This window comes from Mastomys coucha, unplaced genomic scaffold (assembly GCF_008632895.1).
Source record: "Mastomys coucha isolate ucsf_1 unplaced genomic scaffold, UCSF_Mcou_1 pScaffold7, whole genome shotgun sequence".
NCBI lineage: Eukaryota > Metazoa > Chordata > Mammalia > Rodentia > Muridae > Mastomys > Mastomys coucha.
Genome location: NW_022196913.1, coordinates 19,330,819 through 19,343,417, shown reverse-complemented (window position 1 = coordinate 19,343,417; position 12,599 = coordinate 19,330,819).

Genomic DNA, 12,599 nt, shown 5'->3' with positions numbered 1-12,599 from the left:
TATATATATATATATATATATGTAAATTAAAAGTTTGATTTTAGCACTTTAAAAACAGTGACTATATATAGTACGTAATTTAATTATCTGTGCAGAGACAAATAAAGTCTTTAACACTACAAGGATGTAGAGGAGAAAGCAGTCTCTTAAAACACTATTTTCTCTAGGCCTGGTTTGTAAAACAAAAGGAATGCCTCTCAGGCTTTACAGAATCTTCTGTACTTTTGTATTAACTCAAATGTAAATATTTCACTGAGCAAACCACCTAAGTTACACCCAAAAGATTCTAAGGGCAATTTTGTTGTTAGAAAGCAAACTCAATTTTAAATAATTTACATTCTCTAAATTCAATATCAAAACCACTACATTTAGGCCACAAAGCCATTCAAGTGTCTCTCTGCCTCTGAATCGAAGTTAGGAAGTCTGGTTTGAAAGGCTGGAGAATCTTAGAATTTAAAATGAGAGCATTTAATACAAATGTATGGTGTATAACCTTTACCTAAAAGGACATGGAGGGCCAATGTAGCCAGCCAAAAATATAAAATAGCCAGTTCTAGGAACTGAGAGCCTCAGGGCTCTGGTTCCCGATACCTGCCCCTCCTGGGGGATCCACAATGAGGGCGGAACTAAGAATGAAGGTCTAGTGGTTTATGAGACTCTCCACCCTGTCAACCAGTAGATGGAGATTACATTCCTAGAATGAATATGTTCCCCTCCCTAACTGAACACCTTGGGTTCAGGTCCCTCTGAAAATTTCCACTGTTTTTACATTCTGTTTCCTTGGTAATTCTCTCTCTGCCCCCAGCTTCCCTTAAATACCCGACACTTCTTGTGTTCTTGGTCGAACTCTGGCCAGAATGGTCACGAGATCGACCCTGGTGTCGAACTCTGGCCAGCAAGGTCATGAGATTGACCCGGTACCGGTATCCCCAATAAACCTCATGTGATTGCAGCAAGTTCAGTCTCTCATGAGTCATTGGGTGGTCGCATCATCCCAAGACTTGAGTAAGGATATCCCCAGTTCTGGGGGTCTTTCAGGGTCATTCTGAGACAAATTCTCAGAGCACACAAGATCTCTAGAAAGTAAAATCATGGCACCAACTGATAAGCCACGTGTTACCTGAGTTACCAGCTTTAAACTAGCTTTCAGTTACAATGTTTTGCCATACCCAATACAGAATATATTTATATCTTTAAGCATAGTTAGAAACCAAATGAAACAGCTACACAAATCTTATAAATTTAGATCAATCAAAGAATCTAGAACTTAAGCTTCTGACCCGTTTTACAAGTAGTTTTTTAGTAGGCAACTTAAATCAGCTTTTGTTATGTCTTTCAGTTTAAATCTATTTTTTACACCATTTGTATGACTCAGGAATCTGTCTGTCTCTGCCTCTTCAGCAAATTTTATTGACATGCGCCACCACAATTGGTTTGTGAGTTTAGTCACGTCACCCAAATCACAGAGTGTTTGCCATGGCTAGGCCATTGTCTTGAAGGCCTTTTTAAAAAAAAATCTACAAATCCTTGGCCCAATGCTTTTCTCTCCTGCAACAAGGACAGACCCTCGGGGCAGCACCTGACTGCTGCCTGCTTGTGGCTCCTAATTTTTTTCTTTAGGGCAGTTATTTTTAAAATGATTCATACTTCTACATGTGAAACATTGTCTATTTCCCTGCCTTTGTGCCAGGATCTCTTGACCTGAGGTTTCCTGCAATGTAGTCTTATTTAACACTCTTACTTACTTCTTGAAGCCATGTGTATCAAGATTCTATCTCATCTGAGAGATTTTTTAATGTACCTTTTTCAACCCTGATTTCTTTTGTTATGAGCAACTTTTTTACATTTAATACCACTGCTTTCATCTCATTCAAACTCATTGCCCTTAAGCTCCTAGGTGAAATTGAACGCCAGGTCAGCGTCAACTCAGCCTAGACCTGTACACTTCTTGTAACCACAATTCTACAATATTAAAATAAGGCTAGTGCTAGCATTGAAAATATCTACCGTGCAGAGTGGTGTACATCCTTTTACCTTTACCTTCTGAATTCTTTTAGGCAGGGCCCTGCTTCTTAACGGTGTCTCCATCTATCCTCCGTATTTGAGCTCCACATTGGGCGCCATTATGAAACTGTCCTGCAGTTTCATGAACCAGGTTCTGCCTTGACCGAAGGGAGAAAGGAGACCTGAAACACAGAGTTCGAGAACAAAAGGACACAAAGTCAAGTTGAGGGTTTACAATCAAGGCTCTTCTTTACTTTGAGGGTTCAGCATTTATATACAAGAGAGCAAACTGAATCTCTAGGTTACAATGACATTTGAGTAACATACGGGATTTGGGAGGAGTCTGGAAGAGTCAGAACAAAGTCAAGGAGGAAGTCAAAGGGAAACCGGCTGCAGGGCTGAAGGTGGAGACTCGGGGCATCCTGCAGGTCTCAGCTCTGGGGAGTGGCTGGAGGCACAGTCCACAGTTGGGGAGGAGGTCAACAACAGATGTCCTCAGGCTGTATACGTGCCAGCCAGCAGGTGTAGTTTCCTCTGGAATCCTTGAAGGTGGAACTCATAGTAGTGAGCCTTTGTTTCAGGCACACCAGGCATGAGTTGAGTCTCCCGTGGCAGGCTCCCATGTTTTGCAGCTGAGGGACCCAACAGTTCCTCTTTGAAATCATATAGTTTGATAAGGATTTGGTAGCAAGAGTCATTTATATGAAGAATGTAAGGCTGAACACCAACAATAAAATTGTGAAATGTTCTTTTTAAATTAATATTTATTCATGTGTATGTGAGCAGGTGGAGAGATAGATGGAGGGAGAGAGGGAGTACAAGGGTGAGAGACAGAAAGGTGTGCCACTGCTCTTGGATGGAGGTCAGTGGACACCCTACAAGAGTTTTCTCCTTCACTGTGTTAGTCACCAACTTTTGTCATAAGCAGTCTTACCCATAGAACCATTTTGCTTTCCCTGGACATTTTTAAACCATAACGAGTCAATCTACTGCACAATGAGAGTGCTCACCACTATTCAAGGATAGATCTGCTGGGCTCTAAGTGGAGGAGGAAGCTATCATGACCTCTTTTCTAACACTTAGAAAAGATTTTAAGTGTGTTGCAAACAGCTGTAAGAGCTTTAAGAACATTAAGTAAGTATAAGAACTTTCCTTTTAATGGATGAATGCAATGTGTGAAAAAGACCTGCTTGGATTTGTAAAGCAAGTGGGAGGCAGTCAAAGAAATGGTAGGTATGAACCCTTCACATATCTTTTTAATTTAATTATGATGGTTTCCTACTTTTAATTAAGCACTTGGTATTAAGCGACTTAAACAATGTACTTTTTCTTGAGCTAGAGTTTCACTATATAGCCCAATCTACCTGTAACTCACAATTCTTCTTCAGCCTCTGGGGTACCTGGATTATAGGCATGTACACAATCCTGAGCCAGCACATTCATTTCTAATGCACTATTAGCCATTTTGGGTCAAAGAGGAAACAGAAGTACAGAAACATTTTCTTAGACTCTCAAATTGTAGATTCTAGATCTATACAGATTTATATAGGTATCTAAAACCTATATATGAACCACATATGTACATACACACTTGTATGTATATGCATGTATGTCTGTGTGTATATGTCTATATATGTAAATTTATAGCAGGAGGGGAGTTGAGTAGGAGGCAACAGGAAGTAAATGAGATGGATATTAAGATGTTCAAAGTACATAATTTACTTGAAGGAGTCAGACTGTCTTTACGGAATCTAGCACTCTATAAAATGAATGGATGCCTGTAAAAAGTAAAGCTCTTATCTGTGAGAGGGAACAAAACACAAATAGGTGCTCAGATATGTTAAATGCTTGTACATTTCCCTTCAATATTATTTCTAAACATGGTGGAGTGTTGAATAGGCAAATAATAGGAAAAGAGAGCCTTAGAAATCAGAGAACTATAATTTTAACAACAGCAAAAACAAGCAAAAATAAAACAAAAACAACAAGACACTGTTGCAGAAAATATAGTTGCCAGGACAAGCCTGCAGTGAGCCAAATGAAACCTCCTTTTTCTCCTTCAATTTCACACTCCCTAAAAGGAACGTTGTCACTGACTGGAAACCATGGGTTAACACTAAAATGGAAAGTAAATTCCTTCTCTTAAGGGGAGCACAAGTGGGACCTTCTCCAGGCCAGGCTTGGGTGGGGAGCACCACCAGCTCTCAGCAGAGAGTAGAAATTCACCATGGTGGAGGAAGTTCCACATTGACAAACATTGAAACCTAAACTAAGCTACATGTGCCATGAGCTTTCTCACAGGAGACACAATGGGCTATCCATCTGCAGATTTGTACATGTAAATATATGTAAGTATATACATGGTAGCAGTGCTTGTCTTGGATAACTCTCCAAAGGAGATTTGACTTTAAAGACTACAAATGTGTGTCCATAGGACCTTTATGGTGTTTAACTCACTGTAGTGCTCAGCAGAAAGCCAGCACTTCAGTGTAAATAGATTTGGGACTTTGAGTACATTTAGACTAGACTGATTTAAGCTCTTATATTCAATAGGTGAGTATTAAACATATTTTTAAAAACTTACTATATTTTAAGTTTGCAATGAGTTAGCTGGGACATAAAACCTTTATGATTCAAGAAAAACTTGATTTTTGATAAGTGAATTTCTAGTTAAGCTTTTTAATATAATCTTATGTTAAGTCTAGCTATGGAATCATCCCAAGAGAATGTTGAAAAGAAACCATGCAAAGTGGCAAGATTCTTTGAAACTACCTGAAGAGATACATAGCATTTTGTTATGAACTATTTCTCTGCTTATAAGAACAAGCGCCAATGCTTGTATCTAGTTCCTAGCCATCTGTTGGCTAAAGAATGTCTCCTTAAAGAATGTTGAGCATCCCAAACATCCAGGTCATAGATATAGAGGTTTGGGTGATTTTAGACTGAAGTACCAATTTCCCTCAGAAACAGATATGACTTAAGGATTATGACTGACTTTTGTCTTCCCTGCTTCTGCATCCCCAAAGTAGAATGATTCCTGCAGTATGGAGCAAAATTTAATCCTGTGGTTAAGCACAACTGAATTGGCCCCTGAGGAATGTAGTCCACGAAGGAGGAGCTTCTAGCACACAGGCTGGATACACTAAGACCACAACGTCTACACTGTTTATGCCAGCCAACTGGATGACCACCTCTGTCTTCTCGGAAGAGGAAAGGGATGAACGTAATTAGGTGTGGATCAAATGGCTTTCCTCTGGACAAATCTTCCTGCTTCAGTTGATGTACTACAAAGGGAACATTTTTCTTTTTAATATTTCCAGCCTTCCTAGTTAGTCTTCTTTCTGTCAAATTGCACACAAATGCTCCCTTGAAGCTGGACACTTTTCAGACTCTGTGTTACATGTTGATTTCTCCTGCATAGAGTTCCATTCTGGGCCTGGTACCCACACAGATTTACACATGGGGGAAATTACCTCATAAATCATAGTGCTCAGAGGCTCCATACATAAATATAGTTTTTCTTCAAAGCTTGTATATGGTACAAAATGCATTGAGGACTGATTCTCTATGAGCAATTGTGCAATTTTATGCATTTGCAAGAACCAGGAACTTTAATAAATCAAACTTTTGGAGTCCTGGGAATATTTTTCTTTTTACCAAGGTCTGAATATTTTATATGGTTTGTGGTCATTTATTTTTTTAAACATTCTGGTCGGTTCTCAGTTTACTTGGAAATGTTGGCTTCAGATTTGTAATTTCTGCTAGAGTTGAATTTTCCACTCCCATCAGTTTTATAGCTCTCTAGTGGTGTGCAGAGGCGAGAACACATTTTTTGCTGGTTCAACCAACTTCATTGAGGCACTCAGAATCTTAAGGTAATAATCGGGATTCAGATCTTACAACCATCCCCACCAACTTGCCCAAAATCTGCTGCTTGCTTCATACGAATAACATTCTCCAGTTCTTCATCAGGGTATCTGGGAATATGCAAATGCATGTTCCACATGGCAGCACAAATGTTATCCCTCATCACTGAAACCATATCTCTAGGTCAATCAAATCCTTTGTGAGAAATGAAACATCCACAAAAACATGACTATCTTCAAGATTGCAACTGGAATGAAAGAATGTTTAGGGCTCAGAATTGATGCAGAATTGTCATTAATCCAGTAAACATGTTTACAAAGGGAAAAATAAAATAGCAGTAGGTTGCCTAGAAAGGATAAAATGATTTTTAAAAAATTTCTTTACTTTGTTTTAGAAGCATGATCTCAGGAGCATGACAGGAACCTAGGTGTCATTTAAGGATAGATAACATAAGGCATGACTTGCCTAATACCACAGAACAAGACAATCAATACTCAGCACTCAAGTCACTGTATATAATCCAGGCAGAGCTAAAAGTAAAGCTAATTATTATGCATGAATGGGCATTTTAAGTTAAGTTAATTCCATGGAGAAAATAAACCTTCAGAGAAGTTGAAGGAGACGAATTAGCAATACTTGAACAATATATGAGTATATGACCCATGCCTTACGTTCATGGAAGAACTATTTTACAAATGAGCCTCTCAAACAGAAAGAGAGACTGCAAAGTCATGTCTTTATAACCAGTGCATTATTCCTGCTTTGTAGACATCTCCTTAAACTCAAAATCATAAAGTTAAGTTTGGATTTTTAAACCAAATTTGGGAAACATCCATATGGGATTATTGGCACTGCTAACTCAACTGTGCTTACTTTAGAAGGGATTGTCACATAATGATTTCTCTTTACAGAAGTTTGTGGCATACATTGTGCTAAGGAACAGGGAACATACACATGGAATTTAAGATCATCCCTGTCTTCTAGAAGTTTGGAATCTAGATGAAAGGCACAAGATGACCAAACAATGAGACTTTAATAACTAAGTACTTTTTAAATACATTTACTCATGGTTGCATTGACGGTCATAGAAAACTAATTTTTCTAAAATATAATCTATATTTGAATGACTTTATGAAGTTTAATTATGTCAAGATGTCTATAGTAAAACATTTATCTGTTCATCTACCAAAATATGCATTGTGTTTGGTGCCACAGCATTCACTCTGGAAATGCTTTTGTTTTCCCAAATGAACTTGGTCTCTATCTAACTCTAGATTTGTACCTCATACCCAGCCCCTGTTACTACACGTAGACTTTGTGTCACAGTAAATATGACCACTCTAGGATGAACTTAATCATACAGTATTTTTTCCTTAAAAATAAATTTTATTGTACATATTTAAGGCAGGTAGCATGTTGTTGTTATATGATTCAAAACAGCTTCTGCTGCAATACAAACATCTTCATCATCTCACATAAGCACCATCCATACTCTGCCAGGGCTATAGTTTTAGAAAAACATCTGAATATATTATCTATGTTGTCTATGATATGCTAGATTCTCATAACTTTTGCTCTGCATACCTCTACTTTGTACCTTCAAGCTGTATCATGCCACTGGCTTCTTGTTTCTTTTCATATTTTTTAAACTTTTATTCTTCCCTCATACATTACCTCCCAATTAGAGTTTTCCCTCTCTACACTCCTCCCACTCCCTCCCCTCAATTCCCCTTTCCCCTAAATCAACTCCTCCCTTGTTTCCCTTTAAAAAAACAAAACAAAACAAAATAAAAACAAAGCAGGCCTCACAGGGATGGCCACAGAACATAGAGTAACAAGATAAAATAAGACTGAGCACAGACTCTCATATCATGGCTGGATATGGCAACCCAGTAAGAAGTAAAGGGTCCCAAGTTCAGACAAAAGAGTCAGAGTTACCCCATTCCCATTGTTGAGAGTCCTACAAGAGCACCCAGATACATAACCATAAAGTGTTCCCCCCTTTCCCTTCTCCTTCCCTATAACAGTAAGACTATACAATTATGTGATTTCTTTTATCCTGTGTTCAATTTCACTTAACACAATGTGCTCTGTGTCTATTCACGTTGTAATAAAAGGCAAAAATCTCCTTTGCAGATTGAGTTGAGTGATTTTATTTACTATGAGAATATACCCAGAGAGGGATTTTTGTTTTCTCTGGTGACTATACTTTTAGCTTGTTGAGGAACTCCAAGTTGTTTTTATAACAATTCTATCTATGTCCATTCCCAGAAACAGTGTTTGAGAGTTTTCTTTTTCCAATTTTTTTGTGCCACCATCCCTGCCATCCTGATAACAACCATTCTAAAGTATGAGATGTTATCTTATGGTGGCATTTTTCTACATTTCCCTGATGACCAGTGAGTTTGAGCACCTTCCAATACGTGCTGATCATTTATAACTCTTCCTTTGATGCATATAATTTAATTACTCCCCATTGCAAATCAGATTTTATGTTTCTTTGTTATTTAGTTAAAAATAAAAAAGTATTTCATGAATCTGGATACGAACACTAGTTTCTTACTAGGCACAAGGTTGGCAGATATTTTTTTCCTAACTTGTAGTTCCCTTTTGACATTGTGCCATTTTGCTGTGTAGCTTGAGGTAATCCTATTTGCTTATTTTTACTTTTGTAGTCTCTAATTTTGATATGATATTTAAGAAATATTGCCAAGGTCAATCTCAAGGAGCTTTCATTATATGTCTCTTTATGTGGGTTTTATAGAATTTATCATTAGTGTTCAAGGGTTTTAAACCCATTTTGATTTATGCATTATATAAACACACATATATGTATGTACTTATGCATATGGGTCCAATTTTCTCTTTCATATCACTATTTATCAAAGAGATAATCCTTTTGCCATAAGAACTAAACTTATGTCTCTTGTAGGAAAAACAAGTTATCTTAATGTCTGAGCCACCTCTGAAGCCCAGACAGGGTTGTAACAAGTAGCCCTGTTTGGCCTTGAAATTAGAGACGACTTGCTTCTGTCTCCCAAGTATTGAGATTAAGGACACATACCACCATGCTTGACATTATTGTGATTTTTTTAAAAAATCTGATACTGAACTTTCTTTATTGGTCTGGGGGGTATTGTGAATAATTGAAAATGCACATGTGAAGTTGAAACTTAAAGGTTCTTTGGAAAGTCAATTGTGTTAGATGGTGTTTTGCTAAGGCAAACACATGAACAAATGTTTTGATAAAGCAGACACAGGTGAAAGGATGTTCTGCTAAAGCAAGCAAATGAATGAAACATGATGAAGGATTCTTTAATAACAACACACATGTATTGGTCCACCTTACATTGCATAGTTTAGCTCTATTTGTTGGGACCCCATAGAAAGAAATGTACCAAAAAACTTCTAGTGGTGGGCTTCTTGCCACTTCCTCAGACTGAAGCTGATATCTGGCAGAGTGATATCTGTTGAGACAGACTCACATGCTCTGGCAAGACCTGTGGTGAGGTAGGACCTGTGGAGGACATGTAATGTTTGAAGAGAATTAAAAAGGACTTGACCGACACTGACAGAGGCTGATCTTGGCTTGCTTGCATAGCTAAACACTTCTTGGTCTCCTGTCATAGCTGATCTTCACTTCAATGTCTTCATGTTGGCCTTGGTCCCTCCTGTTTTCTTATGCTGTTGCTGAGGCCTGGCTATCTCTGCTACATAGTGCCACCGCTGCTTATTCATGTTTGTTATCCCGAGTCTACCAAACTGGACTGCTGGTGTATCAGTGAAGTGTTTGCAAGTGGATTGAGCTGCCACTGCTAACCTGTGAACTGAACTGCCTATTTCCAGACAACACAGATGGGATTTGCTCCAATGAATCATTTCTAAACTGGTTCAGTTCCCCTGTATTCTTTTTTGCCCACTACCTCTAGTGGGCTAAAAGGGAAGTTAAGGCTTTGATCTAGGATGGTTGTCCTCTGAAAGGCTTTGCCAGTGTCTCACTGAAACAGATGCAGATACAGCCAACCATCAAACTGAGCCAGAAGACCACAATGGAAGAGTTAGGGGAAGGACTGAAGGAGCTGAAGGGGGTTACAACACCATAGGAAGAGCAATAATATCAGCTCTCTGGATCCCTTAGAGCTTCTGAGATTAAGCCACCAACCAGAGTATATGCATGGATGGGTCCATTGCTCCAGCTACATACATAGTAGCAGAGGTTTGCCTTATCTGGCAACAATGGGATGGGAGGCCCTTGGTCCTGTGGAGGTTTGTTGCCCCAGCATAGGGGGACGCTAAAGGGGTAAGGTGGGAGTGGATGGGTGGGGGAGCATTCTCTTAGAGGTAAAGGGGTAAGGGGATGGGATAGGGGGTTTGCTGAGGGGCACAACGGTTGAAATATAAATAAAATAAGCAATAAAAGAAAGACATAGTTAGGAAAAGACATAAAATATAGACTTAGAGTGTGGAGAGCAGTAGAGCTGGAGAGGCATTCGCCTTGACAAGATGGAGCCTACATCCGCTGTCAACTCCTGGTAAACAACTGTTTGCGCATGTGTGTAGAGTGAAAAGGCGCCAAGTCATGGCCCATCCCAGGGCGTCACATGGGGTGATGAGCAAACAGCCAATCATGGGCGGACACGCCGCGCTGTGGTGTATATAAGCAGTGCCGATTAGTGGCTCGGGGTCTTCCTCTTCATGATGCAATAAATGCTTGCTGTAGAAGGATTCTAGTGTCTGCGTGTCTTCTTGCTGGCAAGACGACTGCACGGGCTACATTAGAGATCAGTTAATTTTCTGTTTTAAATATATGATCACACAATAGTAAATAAAATATAAAAATACAAAAAATAGGCTTTGAAAAAATTAAAGTTATACCCATGCCATTTTGGCTTTTGTCTCACTATGTAATTTATCTTGTTGATTGATTTGCACTTGTAAAGCCAGACTCAAGTGCCAGATATAAGTGCCACTTCACCATAGTGTACAATCATTGTAATATGCTTTGTAAATTAATTCAGCCATATTTTTAATATTTCTCCAATTGTCACAGATATTGAGCTGTGTCTTCTTTTCTGTAGTATGTTTGGTATTTTGATAAAGGAGATACTAGGCTCATTAAATATGTTAGGAAGTATAGTGTTTCTTCTAGTTCTGTTTATTGGAAGGTCTTGAGAAGTATTGGTATTATTACTTCCCTGAAAGTTAAAAAGAATTCAGCTCTGTTGCCATCTTTTTTTTTTAACTTTTATTGCATTATGATGAGAAAAGTTACATGATTTCAATTTATCTGAATTTGTTAATATTTAAGAATATATTTTAAATAAATAGAATTAAATCACATTCTTGTTTCCCTTTTGTACACCCACTCCTCCCAGAGACCCCCTTCAATACTTACAATATCTTTTTTTGTCATATTATTTAAAATTTATAAAATATTATAACAATAAAAAAATGAGTATTATAAAAGTTGTTTGATATAAAACAACAATCAATTTAACAGTCTTATGCAGATGCTCATCTATAGCAATACTGAAAATACATATGTTTTTCTCAATATTAATTTTAAATAACTCCAAACATATTAACTATATTTCAAAATAATGCATCACTACTAGTATTTTCTAAAATGAACATAAATATATAAAGACTTTTTGTTTGTTTTGTGTTTGGTAGAGCTTAAAATCTTGGCACTTACTGTGGTACAAGCCCAAAATAAGAACAATTTTTAGACATAGAATTTCACTGTAATAAGGCTGTATTTCAATGACCCTCACATCACACCATCATAGCTAAACTGAGAGTTGACAAGTCTGGTGCGAAGGAATGAATTGTAGGCACAATTTTTGAATACAGACTTCCTGCCATGGTCAAAGCTATTTGACTTGAGTGAGTGACTTTAATCTCAACCCGCAGAGAACAGGTTACATTTATGTAAGAAATGGTGAGTATATTAAGATGGTCTATCCATAAAGTCATTCACCAACTGTTTCAATGAACAATGGTTCTGCTTGGAGGGTGACACAAACATTAGGTATGGGTAAGAATATGGTTCATTGGCTGTGATAATTTGGAAAAGCACTCATCTCAGAGAAAGAGTAACTTGTAAAGTCCTCTTCTTCAAACTTGATACAAGAGCCACAAATGTCAAAGCAAAGCATTCAGTCTCACTCAGTGTTGTTCTCTTTCCTACAAGCCACCTCCCAAGTTAATTGTCTATGTCTCCCTTGGGTATATAAATACTTTTGAAATATGTAAGCTGTTCTGAAAACCATAGTATAGTGTAAAAACATGAAATAAACAATACTACTAGTAGAAAGGCTGAGATAGGAGAAGCAAAATTTCAAGACCTTATGTTGTACATAGCCAGACACTGTCATGAAGAAACAAGCTGAAAGTATATATAAATTGTACAATATTAGACCTATTTCTCCAATTACCAAATTAGAGAGACCATTGGATGACAATCAACAAATTTCTAATTCCTCATATTATTGGATTTCAATCCATTATGATATGTTGGTAATATTAGTTTTCATATTAAGATATTAAGAAAAGGTAATTGTCACTTCCTGTTGTTTTTGTTGTAAGAGGTGGAATTAAATTTGTGTGGATTTGTTGAAAGATTATTTTCTTGCTTCTTCTAGGGTGTAGCTTTGCTCCTTATTTTGATGTTTTCCATCTATTATCCTTTGTAGAGCTGGATTTGTGGAAAGATATTGTGTAAATTT